Source organism: Gastrolobium bilobum, unplaced genomic scaffold (genome assembly GCF_033153095.1).
Source record: "Gastrolobium bilobum isolate Gb01-03AN ecotype WA unplaced genomic scaffold, APGP_CSIRO_Gbil_v1 utg3810, whole genome shotgun sequence".
In the NCBI taxonomy this organism is placed as follows: Eukaryota; Viridiplantae; Streptophyta; class Magnoliopsida; order Fabales; family Fabaceae; genus Gastrolobium; species Gastrolobium bilobum.
Genome location: NW_026899073.1, coordinates 121,609 through 144,041, shown reverse-complemented (window position 1 = coordinate 144,041; position 22,433 = coordinate 121,609). Strand labels below are relative to the sequence as shown.

Sequence of the window (22,433 nt, the reverse complement as noted above, 5' to 3'; positions counted from 1 at the left end):
GGAACAGCAGGCGAAGGCAAGGAGAGTGACAACTGGCGTTGACGTTCCTCTTGCAGAATCATCGAAAAAACCTTAGCAAGTGGTGGAATAGGATCTATCATCAAGATCTGAGCACGCGAAGCAGAGTATGAGTCATTCAGTCCAATTAGAAACTGTAAAACGTGATCCTACTCACGATGAGAATGAATGTGTCGAAGAGCTCCACACGTGCAAGAAGGCATGGGAGCATAATCGAGTAATTCATCCCAAAGTGATTTGAGTTTGGTGTAAAAACCATTGACATCCATGGAACCTTGACACAAGGAAGAAATCCGCTGTTTAAGTTGGAAGATGCGAGGGCCATTCGCTTGAGAAAATCGGGTCTTAAGATCTGCCCAAGCTTCATATGCATTGGTGAAATAGAGGAGGCTATCAGCAATCTCCTTGGTGACCGAATGCAGAAGCCAAGAGAAAACCATAGAATTACAACGATTCCAGACAGAGAACAAAAGTTCAGTGGGAGCAGGACGGAGAAGTGTACCGTCAATAAAGGCCAACTTATTTTTGGCGGTCATAGCAAAGAGCATGGCCTTATTCCATGAATTGTAATTAGAACCAGAAAGAGGTGTTGAAACCAAAAGAAGACCTGGATGGTCACTGTTATGTAAGTAAAACGGACTGGAGGAATCATCCATGGAGATGGATGAACCTGAAGTCGCGGAGGTTGCATCAACCGGAGGTGGGCGATTATTACCGCGAGCCATCAGAACAGGAATACTACTGATACCATATTAGAGAAAAAGCTAATTGGAAACTGAATACTCATTTCATTGAAAAGTAGTGAAAGAGAATACAAGAGGCCACCTATATATGAACCTCAGCAAAAGAAAACGTAACAGAAAAATGGTGTGACCACGTGGTCACACAAAGTGCAAAACAGAATCAACTCAGCAATGAAAATGTACACCTCAGCAGCTAGTTAGTTACAATCACTAACAGTAAAATAATAAGAAAAACAGTAAAAACCAAGAAACAAAATAATATGCTAATAGTTGTATGGCATACACAGGAGAGCTCTCGAGAGTGCTAAAAGGGCTAGAGATGGCTTGGACTACTGAATATCACCAAGTTATCATTGAAAGTGACTCGTTAGCTGTAGTCACTTTTCTTACCAAACCTGCTAATGATGCTCATGAGACTCATCCAATATCTCTCATTTGAGTTTATAAGCTGAATAGAGAGAGATTGAAATGTTAAATTGCAACACTCATCCAATAGGTTGTGACGGAAGGGAAAAAGAGCGTTTGGAATCTGACGAAGGAGGAGAGGTACGATCTGACGGTTGGTGATTACTTGTTTACCCCTGCTGGTGATGTGCATAGGGTGATGTACTATGAGGACACTCAGTTCTTCATCAAGTGGGATGGCCATTGGGATATGTTCTTTGACGAGGATCTTCAAACTGCCAAAAATGCTATTCATAACGACTTGGCCAAGTGAAATTGTGACTCTGTTCTTCCACCCGGTATTGTATCAATAAGCTGCTATGTCTGTGTTAAGGATCATATCTTTGTGGGAATGTGGGTTTTTGTATCAAATGAGTCGGGTGTAATGGGATATCTTTTGAGTCCTTTATTCAGGTTAGTCGTGTGTAATGTGCCTTTTGATCAAAATTAACAAGTAAATAAGATAGATATACTGTCCTCTTATACTATCCACATTCCTTATGTCCCTCATTGCAGCGTCTGGATCAACAAGAGCTCTGACAACTGGACTCAGTGCAAGATCCACAGCATTTCTAGGTAAGTCTGGCCATAAACAACAAAACTAGAATTATGTGCAATGAGATCGTCCCATGGAGGAAAACTAACATAAAATATTTTAATAGGAAAAAGAAAAAAAAAGTATAACATTCTTTTCTCTATTATATAAAAAAACAGTCTTCTTTTCTTTTGATGTCATGCAAAGTAGTTGAAAATATGATATTGTGAATTGATAGCTACAAGAAAACATGTTTCTATAAAACACTGATGATCAATCAAGCTGTGCAATCTAAATAAACACGGTTATAGAATTTACAATGATGTTACCTTAAACTATTTTGTGATAAAAAAAAACTGCTCTTCTCCCGTGTAATGGACCGAATGGTGCGCCAATAGGGAAGCAAAAATCTAGTTCTGCACTGGAAAACTAATTCGTTAGGAATGCATTATGAAATTATGTTTGGGAAAAATCTATCAAATGACATACCTTATATATCCTTTAACTCTCATAGAAGATAAGACTGAAATCTTTAAAACTTTTTTCATTCACTCTCTCTTTCATAATTTATTTATTTATTTTACTTAAAATAACACAATTTTCTATCCTTTAGAATGATACACATTTTTCTCATTATGTTTTCATAAAGTTTTGGCGATCTCACGGATTTGGTAAAACAGCAAGAAAATAAGGATATAAACTAAATAATGCAAGGCACAACAGCCGAATAACACCTCCAATTTGACCCCCACAGTTTACAGAACTGTGAGTCCGATTCTTCACGAGTAGATTATTATCTGCATCCACCTAGTTTAAGTACATAAGAATAAAAGGTAATTATATAAGCAGATTCAATTAGAATGGACATATAATGTCAAAAGTACAGTTTTCGGGGCCAAAAAGAGGGAGGAAAGCAGGCTGTGACTGCAAACATAATCTGTTTACCTTTTTCATCAAACGGAAAAGATTGTTGCTACTGGGTGTGTTCATCAACCGATTCAAACCGCGGTGGCCGAATCGAACAACTGAAAACCGAATAAACTGAACACCGAAAACTGAAAAACCAAAAATCGATTAAAAATCGCAAATTTTAATTGGATTGAATCGGTTTTCGGATTGGTAGATGAAAACCGATCCAATCCAAACCGATCCAATATATTAATTTTTCTCTACCTACTTGAGTTTTTCTTCAATCATAGCCCCAAAATTTCTAAACCCAAGACCCATTAACCCATCAACTAAACCCAAGAAAAAACCTAGTCACATCTCATTAACAAAATTTCATCTATGTAGATTGTAGAGCTTCATATCTTATAGTCCAAAAAAAAAACACTATATTATCTGATGCTTTTGTGTTTAAAAAAATATATTACATAGCCAATATACACCAAAGATGTTATTTGCGGAACAGTGACCATTTTGTCACGTTTGGACAAAAAAATTACCAGACTGACACGCCAACAGTAAATTTTTCCAAAATGCCACGCAGCATAATTCGCTACACAGTGTAGCGAATTATGCATGCAAGTAATTCGCTACACAGTATAGCGAAATATGTCACGTCAAAACCAAAAATGCAACATGTCAAATTTTGAGAAATTCGCTACCCTAAGTAGCAAATTTCTCAAAATTTGACATGTGGCATTTTTGGTTCTGTGCATTCTGACGTGGTATATTTCGCTACACTGTGTAGCGAATTACTTGCATGCATAATTCGCTACACTGTGTAGCGAATTATGCCGCGTGACATTTTGACAAAATTTACTGTTGGCGTGACAGTATGGTAATTTTTTTGTCCAAGCGTGGCACTTTGGTCACTGTCCCGTTATTGCACAATAATCATGAAACAAATTTTAGGATTTTTCAAAAAACCGAAAATCGATCCAATCCAAACCGAAAAAAATTGGATTGATCAGATCGGATTTGAAAAAAAATTCAAACCGAATGAATGATTACATGATCAAACCGAAGAGATTAGATCGGATAATTTTTGCTTTCAAAATCGATCCAATCCAGATCGCGAATACCCCTGGTTGCTGCGACAAAAGAAAACATGCAGTCCCGTTTCAATGTGATTTCCGCTTTTATCATTTCCCGCCAATTAAAGACCTCGACTCTTACATTAGACTGAAAGAGAATTTTGAAGAAAAACATAATAAATAATACATTAGCTAGACAGAACCATAATTACATAAAACTGATAAATGTAATCACAGGATCACTCCCTTCCATTTGTTTAGAGCATGGTTCTGCGATCCAAAGAGACAAAATACCAGAAACCTGATGCAATCAAGTATGTCAACTTAGTACCACACTGCTTAGAGTATACATAGGAGAGTCCTCATGAGTGTTTAAATAAGGAGGAAATAGCAGCATTATAACATACTTACCTGGACGGGGTCAATTGGTGATCAGGAAGGCCAATGGCCTAGATTGGTGACCTCCATTGCACTTGGGAGGGGTGCCCGCCTAAGGTCTCCTCAAGTGGGAGAGCCTATGTCATAATTTGTGGCAGAGGGGGCCTGCGTTCGCGCGGCCCCTACCCAAATCGCAACCAAATTTTTGTTTAGAAACAAAATCAATGTACAAACGTGGCCGAAGTGACCTGTCTGGCACATTTCTATGACCTTTTTTAATTAATATGGGCAGGAATTGATCAGTTCACACGAAATAATAGATGACAGAAAGACCGACATAGGATATGTTATGTTTGCCACCAACTACTGGATCCGAAGGATCACCACTAAGGCACTCAAGACTGCAGTGTCGCACTCAAGACTGCGGTGTCGCACTCAAGACTGCAGTGTCTCAATTATCACGTTAAAATTTCGAGATAAATACTGATCAGATTATGTAGAATTTAATTTTAACATAAGAGAATTTACTCCCATTGTATTTAATTTTTTGACAACGGAAGAAATTCCACCTGGTGACTAGTTACTAGTGGTGGTGATAATTGGCTACCGTTTGTTTTGGTGAAAATAATGTCAATTCATCTTTTGTTGTGTGATATGCTCTAGTTTTTTTTTTTTTTTTGCGTCCTTGTCTTTTCTCAATGACTGATACATATGTTTTAGCTTGTTGCGTTTAGTTTTGGGCCCCAAATCTATGGTTGGGAAAAGCTTATTCGTCCACCGTCAGCTCCATCTGTTAATGAGATACCGAACAATATTTTACCTATCTACAGAAAAAAAGTAATGACTTTAATTCTTCTATGAATTCTGATAAACTACACTTAAATTCAAGACCAGTGACCCGTTTGAGCCTGATTCCATCTGATTTGCCGTGACATTTTATTCCATAAACAACACTATTTTCTGCAAAACTGCGTTTGTCTGAATCATGTAGTTTATGTTATGCGCGTGCATATAATCGTAATCAGGATGCGGCATGCACCTCCCCAATTCTAGTTTAATTGATGATTTTATTCACACTGAGTGTAATTTATTAGAACACTTATAATAAAGTATATATGAACAACATTAAAAACACAAAAACATGACAACAAAATTACAAAAGGGCTATGCGTGGAGCACGCACTCAAGTGGCATTATTCCTTCTCGTCAGACAAAAAAGTTTTACCCTGTAATGAAGAGTCCCAATTTGAGTTAGTCTTAGGCCCAAATATTGATTCATTGAGATGGCCACCACGGGTTTGTACTTTGGAGTCTTGTTGCTGCTCCAATACGACAGACACTCTTTCCCTTCCCCTACGACTGCTACAAGACCTGCCCCATCAAAACATGCATAAAAAAACTAGTTGCTCAAAGGATTTTAACTCACAAATCGAGACTAACAAATGGGTTAAATTGATCTTTAACAATGAAAAATAAATGAGTATTATAGTTTTTTCATTTTTTTTTCTTGAAACAACACGTCATGAGATCCAAAACCAAAACAAAATTATCTAGCTCTTTGACCTAGAGGATGCACAATACATCCATCATGTATACGAGTGTTAAGAAATTTTATAATATTTAATTATTTATTAATAAAATATGGATGATGAGAATCAAAATTGTAACTATTTGGTTACGGAGACTATAATATTATATAAAGAATTAATTCAACTCAAAAATTTAAATAATTAGATAAAGACTACATTATTAATTTTATATTATATCCTTTTAACTGTAAGTTATATATTTTTGTTTTTGTGTACGTAAACTTTTCAGTTGACTTATGAAGAGTTTTGACATTATAAGAATTATTTGCAGAGATAATAAATTGAAGGGGAACGTATGATCAGATTGATGCTTTCAAAACAACCCAATTAAAATAAATGAAAAAGTTGGATAAATACAATTTTTCAATTAATTAAAATATAATGTTTGAAGAGCTTTTCGCATGAGATAAATGTTTGGAGAGATTCTCAAATCTTAATGCGTTTTTCTTGTGTAAAACAAATACACTGTTGCATGTTTGACTGCTTGTTTATGTTGACGGAAATTTATTTTGACCCTAAACATAAAGTAACCAAATTTAATTAAGGTAGATTTGGCATTTTCAATAATTATTTGTTCAAGTAACAAAAAAAATTATCCCCTTAATTTAAGGTTTTGAGCTTGAGTTTTGAAATAGAGAAAATAATGTTGGAAATATGGATCCAAGAATACTTAAACCGGATTAAATATAATTGAAAAAACTAGATAGTTATTTACTTTTAAAATTCTACCTTAATTTAAAAATATTTATATATTACACAAGATATTTTATAATTATATGATTTGTAAATGTCGCTTTCGTTTATCCTCATTTACGAAACTTAACAAATATTATAAAATAATACTTTTCTTTCTGTAATATTTTCACACTTACAAAACAATTTAATCTTATATTATTAAATTAAATTAACTTTCATAACTTTTTTAAAATATCTTATTCCTTAAAATATTTTTCACCAATTATCTAAACACATCTATTATCTGAAGAAAAAAAATCTTAAATACTCTGGGAATAATATTCCCAGTAGACAGTAGTTTAAATTTTTTTGAAATAATTCAATCATATTTTATTTTTAATTGAACATATATATACAATCGTACGAAATCACATTATATTTTTAATATGTAGAATGCTATTATAATTAGAATAAATAAAAAATTATGCTATTATTGAGTTTTACTGTGTTTTAGGATTCAGTAATCAGTAGTGTATTTCAAAGGGGAAAATAATACAATTTTAGTACGTTGTCAATCGTTGTCTACTTTTTGTGGGCCCAGCGGAAAGTGAAAGGCTACAAGGATACAATTTTAAGTTATACAGCACATTGGAATAATGCATTTAGAAAGAGAGAGAAAATGTATTAAAACCAAGAAAGTTATGTAGGCAAAAAGGTGCTAATCAAATAATTTAACAAAACTCAGAAAGTAGCGCACTCAATGAAGGTGTGCTTACTCAAATCAAAGCATCCGCACGAACAAAATCATTCTTTGGATGGCTGGCTGCTCCATCCTTTCTAGAAGAAACAATGGATGCATGAATTTCCATCAATTACATGATCCATTTATAAGCTTTTCGATGGAATTATTTTTCCGTTGAAACTTCCCACAGAAATTATTCCATCAAAATTTTCGTCGAAATTTTTCGATGTAATCTGTAATTTCGTCGAAAAAATCGTTACCTACAAAGATATATTCGATGGCTTCATTTCCGTCAAAAACATCATTTTCGACGGAATTTTAACCATTTTCGACGTAATTTTTTCGTCGAAAAAAAACCATTTTCTAGTAGTGTATAAGCTACCCTTCCTTTTAGAAGCTTTCAATATTCGAAATTTATAAATTGGCTGACAGAATAAATAGAATGAATGTGAAAACTAAAGTCAAAATTATTACTTTCTTCGAGAAACTATATATGGTTCTTTTTTTAGTGTGTCTATCTATTTATTTATTTATTTTGGTGAAGTCATATCTCAAATTTTTTATTAAAAAAACACGGTGAGGAAAAAAATGAAGTTTAATGCACAACATTAATATAATCCTAACTAAAACTACAAAAACAACACATTAGTTATCAACAAACTAAGACAACAAGACAATTTTATTAAAACATATAGAGAAGAGCTAAACCCAAAGTCTCTAGAGAGTTTTAATTCGCATATTAACCCAAAATAACATGTATAGGATCGAGATTATATATCAGAGTCGACCATACTTATACTTGATTCTTATAGTTTAAAGTCATTTTAAAATGTCTCAGTAATTTTCAAACAATGCAAAATGGTTCTTATTAATTTTTTTTTTTCATTTTCAAGATGAAATTATAGGAATTCAACATGCAAGAGCATGTATAAATATGCATATTAAAATAAAGACAAATACATAATTAAATATATTAATTGTGAATCAGCTATATGAAGCTAGAGGTGGATTAATTGTGACCTAATTTATGAGAGAATACAACATTTTAATTTAGAGGGAAAAAATGGCTCTCAAGAATGGCTGACATGAGACCCAAAAGTAGAAATATTGCTTTGTATATTGACATTAGATTACAGATGAACAAAGGAAAACAATGGGGTTCTAACTTCGAATGTAATTCTTGGATGAGCATCCAATTCGGTGATAATAACTAATATTAAATCTTGTTTGCGATAGGAAAGTTATATCCAAACCAAGAATGTTCCAGTTTTTTAATCAGAAACCGCATTGTAAATCTTAGTATTCGGAACCATTAATTTATCATGTTGTAATGAGAATGCATGCGATTTGAGAAGATGGCAGGGTCCATTCTTCTTTTCTTGCAGAACTTTTGATTAAAAAGCTTTTGTTGCTATACACAACACCTCAATCAGTAGTATTTAGAAACAAAACTAATTTGAGGGAATTATAAGAAATTGGTGCATTTTTTTTCTTATGATCAGGAATATTCTTTTGAAACACGTACGTCACCTTTCTGCGGCACCTAATTAAGAGACTGCTGAAATAAAATCATCCATCGAAGACAACTTTTCTTTGCAGGTCATGATATGCTTACTGATTAAAAAGGGTACTTAAGTTTAATATAAAATAAAGCAGTAATATTTGACGTGGAACAAAGCCACCACGTCAAAAAGATATCCATGAGTGGGGGGAAAAAACTCCGCATCCTTATCTTGTGCTAAATGAAAATCATTTAAAAGGTAGCCACTAGGCCGGCCACCCAAAACTTTTTGACAAAAATTTTATGAGATGTGATACGTATTCAATGTGCCATAATCTTAAGCACCGAAAATAAAAAAAATGTTCCCTAAATATTGAAGACATGCTTAGCTGGGTGAGTTTAATTCCCTGTCGCTGTCGTTAATACTATTAGGATATATAGCTAACCACTAGATGCCTACCCCATCTTTTTAGGGACCCCAATGGCATTGGCGATTTGGCACATTTAAGCATAAACCAAACAGGGAAAATTAAGTTCTGTTTTTGGACTAGAGAAAACTAAACGTACTTCCGCATGCACGGCAGTGGAAGAAGCAGACAATGTTTTTAATGCATGTCTTAGTGTTTGTGATTGTGAGTTGATCCACATGAGTGTGCCCTAAACTTTTAGACAAACACGCATGTGGCATGATGGAACTAGTCTCTGTTCTTTTAGGACATCTTTGGGTCTGAGACATATTTGCTGACTTGTAAAGCATACACATATATATATATGGATATGATCCATTTACAATTTTTTTTTATAAATTACACTAAGTACGACCGGTCGTACACTGTATGATTAAAGTATGACCGGTCGTATTTAGTGTAGTTTGTAAACAAAAAAATTTGTAAATATAACTTGCTCCATATATATATATATATATATATGTATTATCTTGTGTACACTTTCCTTAGTTTATTTTACGTCAGCTTTTTCTTCAACTTTATTCAAAATAGGATGTTGCAGACTTGCACGACCTCCTTTTCTTGTTTGCTTGAATCATTAAATTTAAAATATATATATGATACCAGAATTTGAAAATCAAAAACCAAAACCATGGTCTTTGGCAGCAGAGAAGTTGTTGCTTGAATTGAGTTCCAATCGTAGCTATTAAATATGTGATTTAGTATTTGTTGGATCGAAGAGGACACTAATTAACGTGGAATTTGAGAACTAGCTATGTTTATAGAGGAGACAGATGATGTAGTGGCAGATCATTATACACAAAGCAATAAGCAGACCCTAAAAATATGTCCAGAACAATTTTAATATAAGCTATGTTGCTGTTAAGTGTTAATTTGCCAAATGTATCCTTACTGTCACGCCCTTGCCTTTATTTTTGAATGCAATGTAGATAAAAATGATTTGGAAGGGAGAAGGGAGAAAAATTAGAAAGAAAACTGTTGTAGTCTCACTTTTTCCAGAGTATCAACTGGTAATAACAGCAATAATAATGTATTGGGAAATAACTCAAATTAATTCCTGGGGGTGAAGGTAGTCCTAGGCTTGTTGAAGCTCATATTGATTTATTTTGAACCAACCGAAGCACATTTCAAAATGTTAACTGTTTACGGAATATTCTGGTCTTTTTGCTGAGAGACCAAACAATGTCTATGTATCCCAGCTAGTATATTGCACCACTTGGCCATTGTCTAGTACTATTTCATTAATTCTTACTACTTTGCTATGTCCATATATGGTGAAACTTCGAATTTTTTAGGACACCTGTCATCCCCTTCCCATTAGAAGCTTTGCCACGGTCCTCTGCCATTATTCTACTTTACAAGTTGGGCTAAAGGGAAAAAAATTATTTTATGCATAATTTTTTTATTAATATAATCTGTCTCTTGATTTATAAATTTATGCTTCAACTTGATAGTTAAAACATAAATTGCATTAATAAAAAATTTATGGAAATATTAAAATCTTTGTTCTATAGTCGAATTCTATGAGATGATCTACAAGTCGTATAAGTTGAATAAAGTTTCTTAGAACTTACTATTAATCACCGCTACCGTCACTATCATTATTATTATGGTCAATATTATTGTTATCATCATTATCATCAACATTATTATTATTATTATTATTATTATTATTATTATTATTGGACTCTGTATTGGTTGTTTAATTATTATTGACGGTATTGAAATGGGATGAATTAGGTGCACTGGATCCCACGTATGCGTCCATGCGCTGTTGTTGCCAATCAATGCACCCTAACTTCCAAACAGCACACATGCCAAAATTTACAGCTGAGATAATTCGTACAAACATATATAGGAACAGAAATCTTATACTTATAACTTATTTTTATTTAAAATATTATAAAATTATATTTTGACCATTGATTTTATTAATTTAATGGTTATAATTTATTGAATTACATTTATTAATTAATTAATTTTTAATAAATTATAACTATCAGATTGACATAAATCAACGATTAAGATATGAATATAAGATATTGTAATAAAAATATATTATAAATATATTCTTTCTTATATGGGAAATGTACCCGTAACCAAAAATAATTATGTCTTACCAATAAGATATCATTGTAATTTTAAAAACTATTTTTTTCTTTCTCCTTATAAGTTCTTGGCTGATGTGATGGAAAAAGAAAAAAACAATTGTAATATTACAAATATGTCTTACTGATAACACACTTATTTTTGGTTGCTACAAAAAATCTCTTCACCTTTGAAAGGAGAAGTTGGGGACCCAACATATATATATATATATATATATATATATATATATATATATATATGAGAAAAATATTTTTCAAGCAGCTTCATATATATTTGTCTCAGTCTATCCAAAAATTACGTCTTTTTTATTTATTTCTTTATATTAACTGATTCACCTTTAATGGTTATGATTCTCTTTTTCTCTCTCTTCCTTTATCATCGTTGATCCATCTTTGTACGGTTATGATTTAGTAACCAGAGATAAAGTTATTTTAAGCAATTTGAGAAATGTGTTTTTCATGTTGCAGGAATTCATGCAATCGTTTTTTAACTATGTACTTCTGGCAGTACATAATTAAAAGAAAACCATAAACAATTTTTTAACTATATACTCCCGGAGTACATAGTTAAAAAAATAAATATTATTATAACTATGTACTTTCGGGCAGAGGCAGACTTGCACTTGTGCAACTGTATGCAAGTGCAGACATAAATTTTTTGGAAAAAAAAGAGAGAGTAAAGTATCTTTTGGGTTCTCAACAAAAATTATGAGGTCCAATTTAATACCTTAGAAAAAAATGGACCCGTGATCCCTCTTAATTCCAAAATAGACCTAGTTAGTCGAAATTGTGGTCCCTCTCAAATTCAAAGAAAATCCACGCTAATCCCTCAAAAGGACTAACATAGGTCTATTTTGAATTTCAGAGGGACCACGACTCGACTTTTTTTCTAAAGGATTAAATTGGATCCTGTAATTTTTGTTGAGTACCTAAAAAGTACTTAACTCTAAAAATAATAAAAGGAGAGAAGCTACGTTCAAAGGCCCTTTCTGTGATCCTCTTTTCTTTTCTTGTTTATATTCTTTTATTTTTTAATATATTTAAAACTTTAAAAAAAATTCAGGGGAGCTGCCTCCGAACTCCCGTCCCTAAGTGTGCAGACATAAATAAAAATTTTTAGGTCCGTCACTGCTTCCAAAAGTACATAGTTAAAAAAAGGTTGCAGGAATTCATGTAACATGAGAAAAAATGGACCTTAGGATCCCTTACTTCTCCTTTCACTGCAGACAAGTTTTTTTGCATCAACCAATTAATATTGTGTCTTACTAATAAGACATATTTATAATATTAAATTATTTTTTCTCTTTCTGTCATGTCAGTCGACAGTTTTCGAAGGAGAGAAAAAATTAACTTTTAAAATTATAACTATATTTTATAAGATATAGTGTTAATTAGTTGCTATAAAAAAATTTCTTCTAAAGGAGAAGAAAATTTCCCATATATATAATCTCTAAAAAAAATGGGACATTTACCCCTTTTGTTTTTGTTTTTATTTTATAAACATTTTTTTGTTGTTGTTGACTTGTTGTAAGTCTTTGGTTTCTTAGTAACTCATCCCACCACAGGAACTTCATTTATTATCATTTTCTTACCCTCTATTTTAATGCCTTTTCTCCTTCATCTTTCATCACCAATAATTTATTTATAAACAATTAAAATTTTCTCACATTACCTAATCATATTAAATCATGCATAAAATAATCTATTTCCTATTAGCAATACTTTTTATTTTGGGGCTGAATTTTTATCGCGCTATAAATAAAATAGCTTACGTCATAATATTTGTTTTAAATAAAATAAAATAAAAATATTATTTAAATAAATTTAAATAATAAAATAAAATTTTTAGTTATCTTTTGATTTATTGATAAGCTTAAATAAATTAGTAGATCAAGTTAGATCTTTTATTATTATTTTTTAAAGTCCGATCATGCCTAAAATTTAAGATATATCACGTTAATAGAATATGCAAATTCAAAACGATTTACATAAATCTAATATATTTATATCCCTATTCGGAAGCATAGTTTTAAAATGTATAAAAAATTAAACATATGGGATTCTGGATAATAATTGATTTATAATATAACCAACTAATGGTTTCAAATAGAAACATAATTGATTCATAATTCAATCGACTTATTTGTTAAAAAATAAAATAAAGAAAACTATGTTTTTGTCTTATATTTTAATCTCCGTTTTTTAGCAAAATTGCAGAACTTAAAAGATAAAATCATGAAAATGAACAAATAAATGATTTTATCTTTATTTTTAATTTTCAGTAAGAGAATTATTAACAAGGATTAAAATTAATAATTCAGGAAATAGGAGCAGCTTTAGTATTAACAAACGAAAAAGTGTTTGTCATTTTAAATGACAGAAAGTTATGTCATTTTAAGAGAGATACAGACACAGAAAATTTGAATTTTAAATTAAAAAAACTACTTACTTTCTCTCTCCCATGATTTCTATTTTTCTATGTCTATCTCTCTCCTAAAATGACATAATTTATGTCATTTAAAATGACAAACACCAAATCCATTAACAAAATGATTAATTAATACATGCAAGTATTCCTCGGGCAGTTAATATTCGTACGTTTTTTTTTATGTCCATCTAATGGTAACAGTTACAAATTCTTGAGTTACAATAATTAATTAATTATTAATTTAAAATAAATTATAAAAAATTAACGATTGAGATAAAAATAAGACTTCTTAATTTATTTATTTTTGTACATAATTTTTTTTCTTAATTTTACACCAGATGAAAAATATTCCTTCTCTTTTACTTTTAATTGAGATCCATGAACCAGGATCTGCTTGGACTTGGAAGAAATAGTGACAAAAGGGGCACTGTCAAAGCTATGTATTTTATTTTTATGTACAATCGTGTGGTACGGACTGTTCTTCGTCCTGACGCCAGATATGAAGCTAGTTGTGTTTCTCTCTTCTTCATTTTTTTTTTTTTTTTGTTTTTTCAGAACAATACAAGAAAAATTAGTCCAATAAATAAGATTTGTGCATCACGTTGGGTTATAATCTATAAAGGAATTTAAACCCCAATTGCCAATTGGCACGCACGCGCACTCGATCGTGAAGGGACCGTTTGTAATCAACCCCGTTTGTTTTATTCTGTGTTGGCTTTTCGCCTCAACTTGGGGTTGCGCCCTTTGTTTATTTTGGAGTCTGAATTGTACGACACTTACGGAAACCATGACGACAACCAAGTCAAATTTGGAATATAATCTTTATTCACATCATGGTTATATAATATTCATTTTATGTGTTATCCTCTTGTTTTAAAATAATATTTTTGAATGAATTATTATTACATTAAAATAGATTACTGTTCGGCTCTAACCGCTGAATTATGGGACGTTCTTACTGAATTAGAGGTCGGAGAAATGTAATTTTAGAACGTAACTGCTAATATTGTTATTATGCTCATCAAGAAAGGTGATGAGGCTCGCGAGGGTATAAGTGGGTCTAGTCACGCTAGGTCTAATTTATATTAGATCAGATTCAGTATATTATATATAGTCAAATAGAATAAATCTGTGCTTTTAAAAAAATTATTTAGAAAACATGTATAAGTTTTTTTTTTATATGTCAGACCTATAAACATCATGTCAGCTTATATTATATTATTTATTTTAAACAAAATAAAATAATATTCATTGTAATACCAATTGATGATAATTCAGTTTGTGTATGTGAGCTGAGTAGATGATGGAAGGATTTAGTTCGATCCCTCATCAATGCTATCTTTGAGAGTGGCATAAAATCTCTATAGTAACATCAGAATCAACATTTAGTGCTGAAGGAAGAGTTATTGATACTTATCGTTCTAGCTTACCTGAAGATGAGATATGATTCGTTTACAAATTTTTTTAGCAAATTATACTAAGTACGACCGGTCGTACACTGCATGATTAAAGTATGATCGGTCGTACTTAGTGTAGTTTGTAAACAAAAAAGTTTGTAAAAATTGTTGGGCTTCCTCCTACAATGCTAAGCCCAAGCCCATTTGAGGGGTTTTCTAAAAACCCTAACCCTAATTTCCACCTCCTCTATATATACTCATTGTTGTGGGTGGAGGCTAGGTTAGATTTGAGAGAACAGATTTGAGAGGTCAAATTTGAGAGAACAGATTTGAGAGGTCAAATTTGAGAGAACAAATTTGACAGAATTATTTGATTGTTTGAGCAAAAGCTTTATGCTTTGTATTTGAGAGATCTCTAGAGAGAGTTTGAGTGAAACATCTCTAGGGTAGTTTGATTATCACCATTGTTGGAGAGGTTGAGTTAACCACCACATTGGTGTATTTGATTATTTGTAACCATTATCATCATAGTGGATTTTTGATCTGGACTAGGTCCCGTGGGATTTTACTTCTTCATTGGAGAAGGTTTTCCCACGTTAAAACTGGTTGTGTTCTTCTTCTCTCTCTCCTATTTTGATTTTTTCGTTTTTGATTGTTCCGCTGTGCTGCCTGACCTGGTGAAGTCCAGGCCGAGGTATTGCCGAGATCCGAGATCAGGATCTTGTTGATTGACTTCCGTACAAAGGCTGCTTAGCCGAGCTTGAGGGAACCGAGTTTTCCCAACAGTGGTATCAAAGCCCGAGTTCGACGGGTTCTGAGGGAGACGAGATGGAGACCAGTGGCATAACTCATGATGGAGATATGTTCAAGTTGACCGCAGATAATTTCACATATTGGAGACCGATGATGGAAGATCATCTCTACTGCAAAGATTTGCATGAGCCCATTATCCTTGATGAGAGACCGGCAGGCAAGACAGATAAGGAGTGGGAGATCCTGAGTCGGAAGGCGGTAGCCACGATCAGGAAATATATTGATAAAAGCCTCTTTGAGCACGTGTCCGAATTCACGAACGCGTATGAGTTGTGGACGAAATTAGAGTCCATGATTCAGAAGAAAACTCCCAGGAACAAAGCACACCTGGTTCGCCGACTTGTTAAGCTTGAATACAAGGACGGCATGAGCATGATTGAACACCTGAACACCTACAAAGGTATTGTGAATCAGCTGTCAAAGGCTGATATGAAAATTGATGAAGAATTGCAAGCATTGCTGCTGTTGAGCTCGCTGCCAGAAAGCTGGGATACTCTGGTGGTGACCCTGAATAACTCGACTCCAGATGGAAAATTGAAGATGGATGTCGTGACAGACAGCCTCCTGAGCGAAGAATCCAGGAGAAGAGAACGAGGTATTTCGAGTACGTCTGAGGCCAACGTTGCTGAGAACAAAGGGAAATCCGACTCCCGCGGTAGAAGCAAAAGCCGAGGTAGAGGTCGTGACAGACGAGACAAGTCCAGAGGTCGGTCAAAGCCGAAATATGAGTTGAAGTGCTTTTACTGTGGAAAGACAGGCCATAAGAAGCCAGACTGCTGGACCCTGCAGAATGATGAGAAGAACGGCTCTGTGAAGCCGGATCAGATTATTCCCAAGAAGAGGGAAGACAAGAGCACCACTGCGGTGGCTGCCAACCCGGATGCCGAGATATTCCTCCTTGGCGAGGATAATTATTTGAATGTTGCATATGATGACTGCACCTGGATTGTTGACTCTGATGCCTCCTTCCACGTTACTCCACACAAAGGTTTTTTCTCCTCTTATCGAGGTGGTGAATTTGGAGTCGTGAAGATGGGAAATCAAGTGACCAGCAAGATTGTTGGTGTCAGTGATGTGACTCTGACCACAGATGTCGGATGCCGACTTGTGTTGAAGGATGTGAGGCATGTACCTGACATGCGTTTGAACCTAATCTCGGTAGGAAAACTTGATGATGCCGGGTTAGTGAACTACTTCGGTAGTGTTAGATGGAAGCTGGCCAAGGGAAACTTGGTCGTGGCCCGAGGTAAGAAGGAAGGCTCCTTGTACGTGATGCAAGGAAAGATCAATGGCGGAGAAGCCAATTCTGTTCGAGATGAACCTAGCTTGGAGCTATGGCACAAGCGCCTCGGCCACATGAGCGAGAAAGGGCTATAGATCCTGAACAAGAAAGGATTATTGACCGGGTTGGAAGGCCAAGCGTTGGAGAGTTGCACGCACTGCCTAGCTGGAAAGCAGCACCGGGTTTCTTTTGTGAGACCGGATCAACCTAGACGACGCAGGTATATTCTTGACCTCGTCCATACTGATGTCTGCTCCATGTCGGAAAGATCCCTTGGAGGAGCTCAGTACTTTGTTTCATTTATTGATGACCATTCCCGCAAAGTGTGGGTATATTTGTTGAAAACTAAAGACCAGGTACTCCAATCATTTAAAGAATTCCATGCGATGGTTGAAAGGGAGACTGGCAAGAAATTGAAGGTGGTCCGATCTGATAATGGTGGTGAGTATTGCGGCCCATTTGATGCATACTGCAGAGCGGCCGGGATTCGACTAGAGAAGATGCCCCCCAAGACACCTCAGCTGAATGGACTGGCTGAGCGGATGAACAGAACTATTGAAGAAAAGGTCCGAAGCATGTTATCCAATGCCGGATTGCCGAAATCATTCTGGGGAGAAGCCGTCAAAACAGCTGTTGATTTAATCAACCTCTCACCATCACGGCCACTTGAAGGAGAAATTCCAGAAGAAGTCTGGACAGGTCGGAAAACGGCCTATAATCAATTGAAAGTGTTTGGATGCCGAGCTTTCGTGCATATCCCTAAAGATAAAAGGGCCAAACTTGATGCAAAGACTAAAGAATGCATTTATCTTGGTTCGCCGAGATGTGAGTTCGGGTTCTGACTTTGGGATCCAATCAATAAGAAGATCGTGAGAAGCCGATATGTGATCTTTCATGAGCATGAGAACATTCATGACATCTCGAAGCCCAAAGCCCGGGTGACTGTCAGACGTGAAGAACCCATCCCTCTTGTCCGAGCTGAAGCAGGGGGAGAAAATCAAGAAAATGAAGAAAATGATGATCAGCAACAAGCTGAAGATGACCAAGACATTGAGGTCCGAGTTGAGGATGAGATCCGGGATGAAATTGATGAACCGGGTTCTCAAGCTGAAGAACAACCGAGATATCCAACTCGAGAAAGAAGACCCTCTACAAGATACCCATCTGACAAATACACCGTTGTTGCTGAAGACGGTGAGCCTCAGTGTTATGATGAGGCTGTAACGAGCTCAGAGAAAGAAGAATGGAAAAAGGCAATGCAGGACGAGATGAAGTCTCTGCACGAGAATCAGACTTATGAGCTGACCGAGTTGCCAAAAGGAAGAAGAGTTTTGAAAAATAAATGGGTTTACAAGATTAAGAATGAAGAGAACGGGCAAAAGCCAAGATACAAAGCCCGAATTGTAGTGAAAGGCTGCAATCAGAAGAAATGAGTAGACTTTGAGGAGATTTTTTCTCCTGTGGTGAAAATGACCTCGGTCCGAACTGTGTTAGTCATGGCGGCTTCAATGGACCTCGAGATAGAACAAATGGACGTGAAGACGACATTTCTTCACGGTGACTTAGAAGAAGAAATATATATGGAGCAACCTGAAGGATTCCAAGCTCCAGACCAAGAAGACTTGGTATGTCGGTTGAAGAAGAGCCTCTATGGCTTGAAGCAAGCACCTCGACAGTGGTACAAGAAATTTGAATCATTCATGACTGATCATAAGTTTGAGAAGACTGAAGCCGACCACTGCGTATTTATGAAGAGGTATGAGGCCGAAGATTTTCTGATTTTGTTGTTATATGTTGACGACATGCTTATTGTAGGGAAAGATAAATCGAGGATAGCCGCCCTGAAAAAGGCATTAAGCTCGTCCTTCGCAATGAAGGACCTCGGCCCTGCAAAGCAGATTCTCGGAATAAAGATTATCCGAGATAGACAGAAGAAGCTATTGTGGCTGAGTCAAGAGAAATATATTGAGAAGATTCTGAAGAGATTCAGCATGGACAAAGCCAAAACAGTGAGCACCCCCCAGCCGGACACATAAAGCTGAACCAGAAGCAATATCCGAGATCTGATGAAGACAAAGATGAGATGATGAAGGTCCCTTACCAATCCGCCGTCGGAAGCTTGATGTATGCAATGGTTTGCACTAGACCCGACTTGGCGTATGCTGTTAGAATGGTAAGCCGGTATTTGTCAAACCCCGACAAAGAGCACTGGGAAGCAGTGAAGTGGATCTTCAAGTACCTTCGAGGTACGACCGACTTATGTCTCCGATTTGGAGAAGGCAAAGCCGAGTTGCAAGGCTACTCGGATTCTGATTTAGGGGGAGACGCCGACTCGAGGAAGTCGACTACAGGATATTTGATGAGATTTGCCGGAGGAGCTGTCTCTTGGCAATCAAGACTTCAGAAATGTGTTGCACTATCTACAACTGAGGCTGAGTACATTGCCGCTACTGAGGCAAGCAAAGAGATGCTGTGGATGAAGAAGTTCCTCATGGAACTCGGCCATGATCAAGACAAGTACGAGCTGGGTTGTGACAATCAAAGCGCAATCCATCTTGCGAAGAATTCAACCTATCACTTCCGCACTAAGCATATTGATGTGAGGTATCACTGGATCCGGGATGTGGTGGAAGGTGGTGAGCTCGAACTCGTCAAGGTGCACACTGACCAAAATTGGTCCGACATGATGACGAAGCCGGTTCCAGCAAGAAAATTTGAAGACTGCTGTGAAGGAGCCGGATTGATGCTGAGGCCGACGCATTGAAGTCGAAGGGGGAGATTTGTTGGGCTTCCTCCTTCAATGCTAAGCCCAAGCCCATTTGAGGGGTTTCCTAAAAACCCTAACCCTAATTTCCACCTCCTCTATATATACTCATTGTTGTAGGTGGAGGCTAGGTTAGATTTGAGAGAACAGATTTGAGAGGTCAAATTTGAGAGAACAAATTTGACAGAATTATTTGATTGTTTGAGCAAAAGCTTTATGCTTTGCATTTGAGAGATCTCTAGAGAGAGTTTGAGTGAAACATCTCTAGGGTAGTTTGATTATCACCATTGTTGGAGAGGTTGAGTTAACCACCACATTGGTGTATTTGATTATTTGTAACCATTATCATCATAGTGGATTTTTGATCTGGACTAGGTCCCGTGGGTTTTCACTTCTTCATTGGAGAAGGTTTTCCCACGTTAAAACTGGTTGTGTTCTTCTTCTCTCTCTCTCCTATTTTGATTTTTTCGTTTTTGATTGTTCCGCTGCGCTGCCTGACCTGGTGAAGTTCAGGCCGAGGTATTGCCGAGATCCAAGATCAGGATCTTGTTGATTGACTTCCGCACAAAGGCTGCTTAGCCGAGCTTGAGGGAACCGAGTTTTCCCAACAAATATAACTTGCCCCATGAAGATACCATCCAAGCTTTAATATATGGTGGAGATTGGCTACGTAATAAGTATGGCTTGAAGAAAAATAAAAAGGTATAAAAATGTTTTTTCTTCTTCTATTCTTTAATCTTATTTTTTGTTTTGTATATTTACAAATTGTTTGCTAACCCTGGGAATTGTATTTGCAAGAGAGAAAAGATGCTGAGAAGCTCTTGACTACTACAAGCATCATGATGCATTTATTGGATTTGTGCAGTTATTTTAATTTACATAGTATGGATTGATTTGTTGGATTTGATAAAATACATGTTATTTAGTTTGAGCATTTTGCTTTTGAAAGTGACTTAAATGCAGATTGTGATAAGTTGTTGTTATAATTCATGGTTTTGTTTGAATGTTGAAATTGTGATTTTTGTTTTAATAACAGGATTTGAGTATTTTGTAAAGTTAATTCATATTCTGCTTGGAAGTTAAAAATTAACAGGCTAACGGGTCAGGCTAGACCATTTATTTTTTTATAAATAGGTCAGGTCAGACTAACAGTTAGACTTATATTATGCTATTGGGTCAGGTCAAATTAAATTCTTTTGGCATATGTTTAAGTTTTTCGGAACAAAGCTTGGCTCAGCTTATTTTCATCCTGCTCGTGAGTCTCATTTGATGACCTATATATCAGCATGGTTAAATAAAAGCTGAGAAGCATCTCTGGTCGAAGCGAATTATTGTGCTAATTGGCTTTGAAATCTGCCTCTTAATCATTCAGACATGGCTAATAGGTCTCTTTTTGCATCTCCCCCTCTCTATTACAAAAAATAAAAATAAAAAAATTATTACATTAGTAAATTTTAAAGTATTTTCATATAAATTATAACATCAATTTTTTTTTACAAAATTAAAAACTATAATTAACTATAACCACAATAATTATTGAAAAACTCTTCCAATTTGACCTTAAAATATATGCATGTGTGTGTGTTCAATCACATTCTCTCGTTTTCGAGTAAAATACTTCAGTAAATTTATAGGAGATAGAATTGAAATTCTGTGTGCAGGATCTGACAGAATTCGTGTCTACCTGACATTCTAAACTCACAGCCTCAAAATTTCAAGGATATTAAAGAGAGATAAAAATTTTGTTAAATATTCAATCATTTTTTCTAAGTAACTCATTTAAAAGTGCATTAGCCAAACAATTTATAGTAGGCTGTAATGTTAATCCAGAAGCAAATCTTAATCATTGCTTTCACATATAAAGTAATAAAACACAACACATTGGTTTAACAGTGGGTAAATATGTAACGTATGAGTATACGCGTAGTCATATGCACAAATCTTAAACCGTAATAAATATTTTTATAAATTTCTCTCTCTTTTTTTTTTTTTTTTGTAGTTGTAAATTACTTAAACGGCTTAGTCAATATGTATATGTACAAATTAGTCTCGATGTCACATAATTGCAATTAAAAAAACAAAAAAAATGAGTTGTCGACCTAACATCCTTGCGTTAGGTGTCATTACAACATTCTTGTCTTTTAACTCTTTCAATTATTTTTAGCAAAAGCATACCGCTAAGCCAAAAGGATGAAAACATTAAATCAATTATATATCCATGGAGTGTTAAAGACTTTGAATGTCTCATCAACCAAGAGTTGATCTCAATTCTCATTTCACGTGCATTATTTTCTTGACTATTCGATTGGGTTTGATTTTATTTTGACTTTTGTATGCATACAAAATAGCTTTATTTGGTAAGACAGGTTAATTTTTAGTATAGGAACATAGTTAAGTATGCACTCGGTGAAATCACGATAAGCATGTAGACTAACTACTATGAAGTCAGTTCTCCACATTGTGCCAAAGAAATTCAATCAGTTCTCTGTATGATCTTTCACGTTCATAAACTAAGTTCTCAAATTTACATCTATAAAATAAATTTTAAAAGAATAATGTGTTAATTTATT

At 34.9% G+C, this 22,433-nt stretch overlaps 1 non-coding gene across 1 annotated transcript; it reads left to right on the top strand.

Annotated features, from left to right (window-relative positions):
* The first annotated feature begins 4,122 nt into the window (after positions 1-4,122).
* On the top strand, positions 4,123-4,282 carry LOC133286989 (U1 spliceosomal RNA). Its single transcript, XR_009748186.1, has one exon. It is a non-coding gene; the product is annotated as a U1 spliceosomal RNA (small nuclear RNA).
* The last annotated feature ends 18,151 nt before the right edge of the window (positions 4,283-22,433 follow it).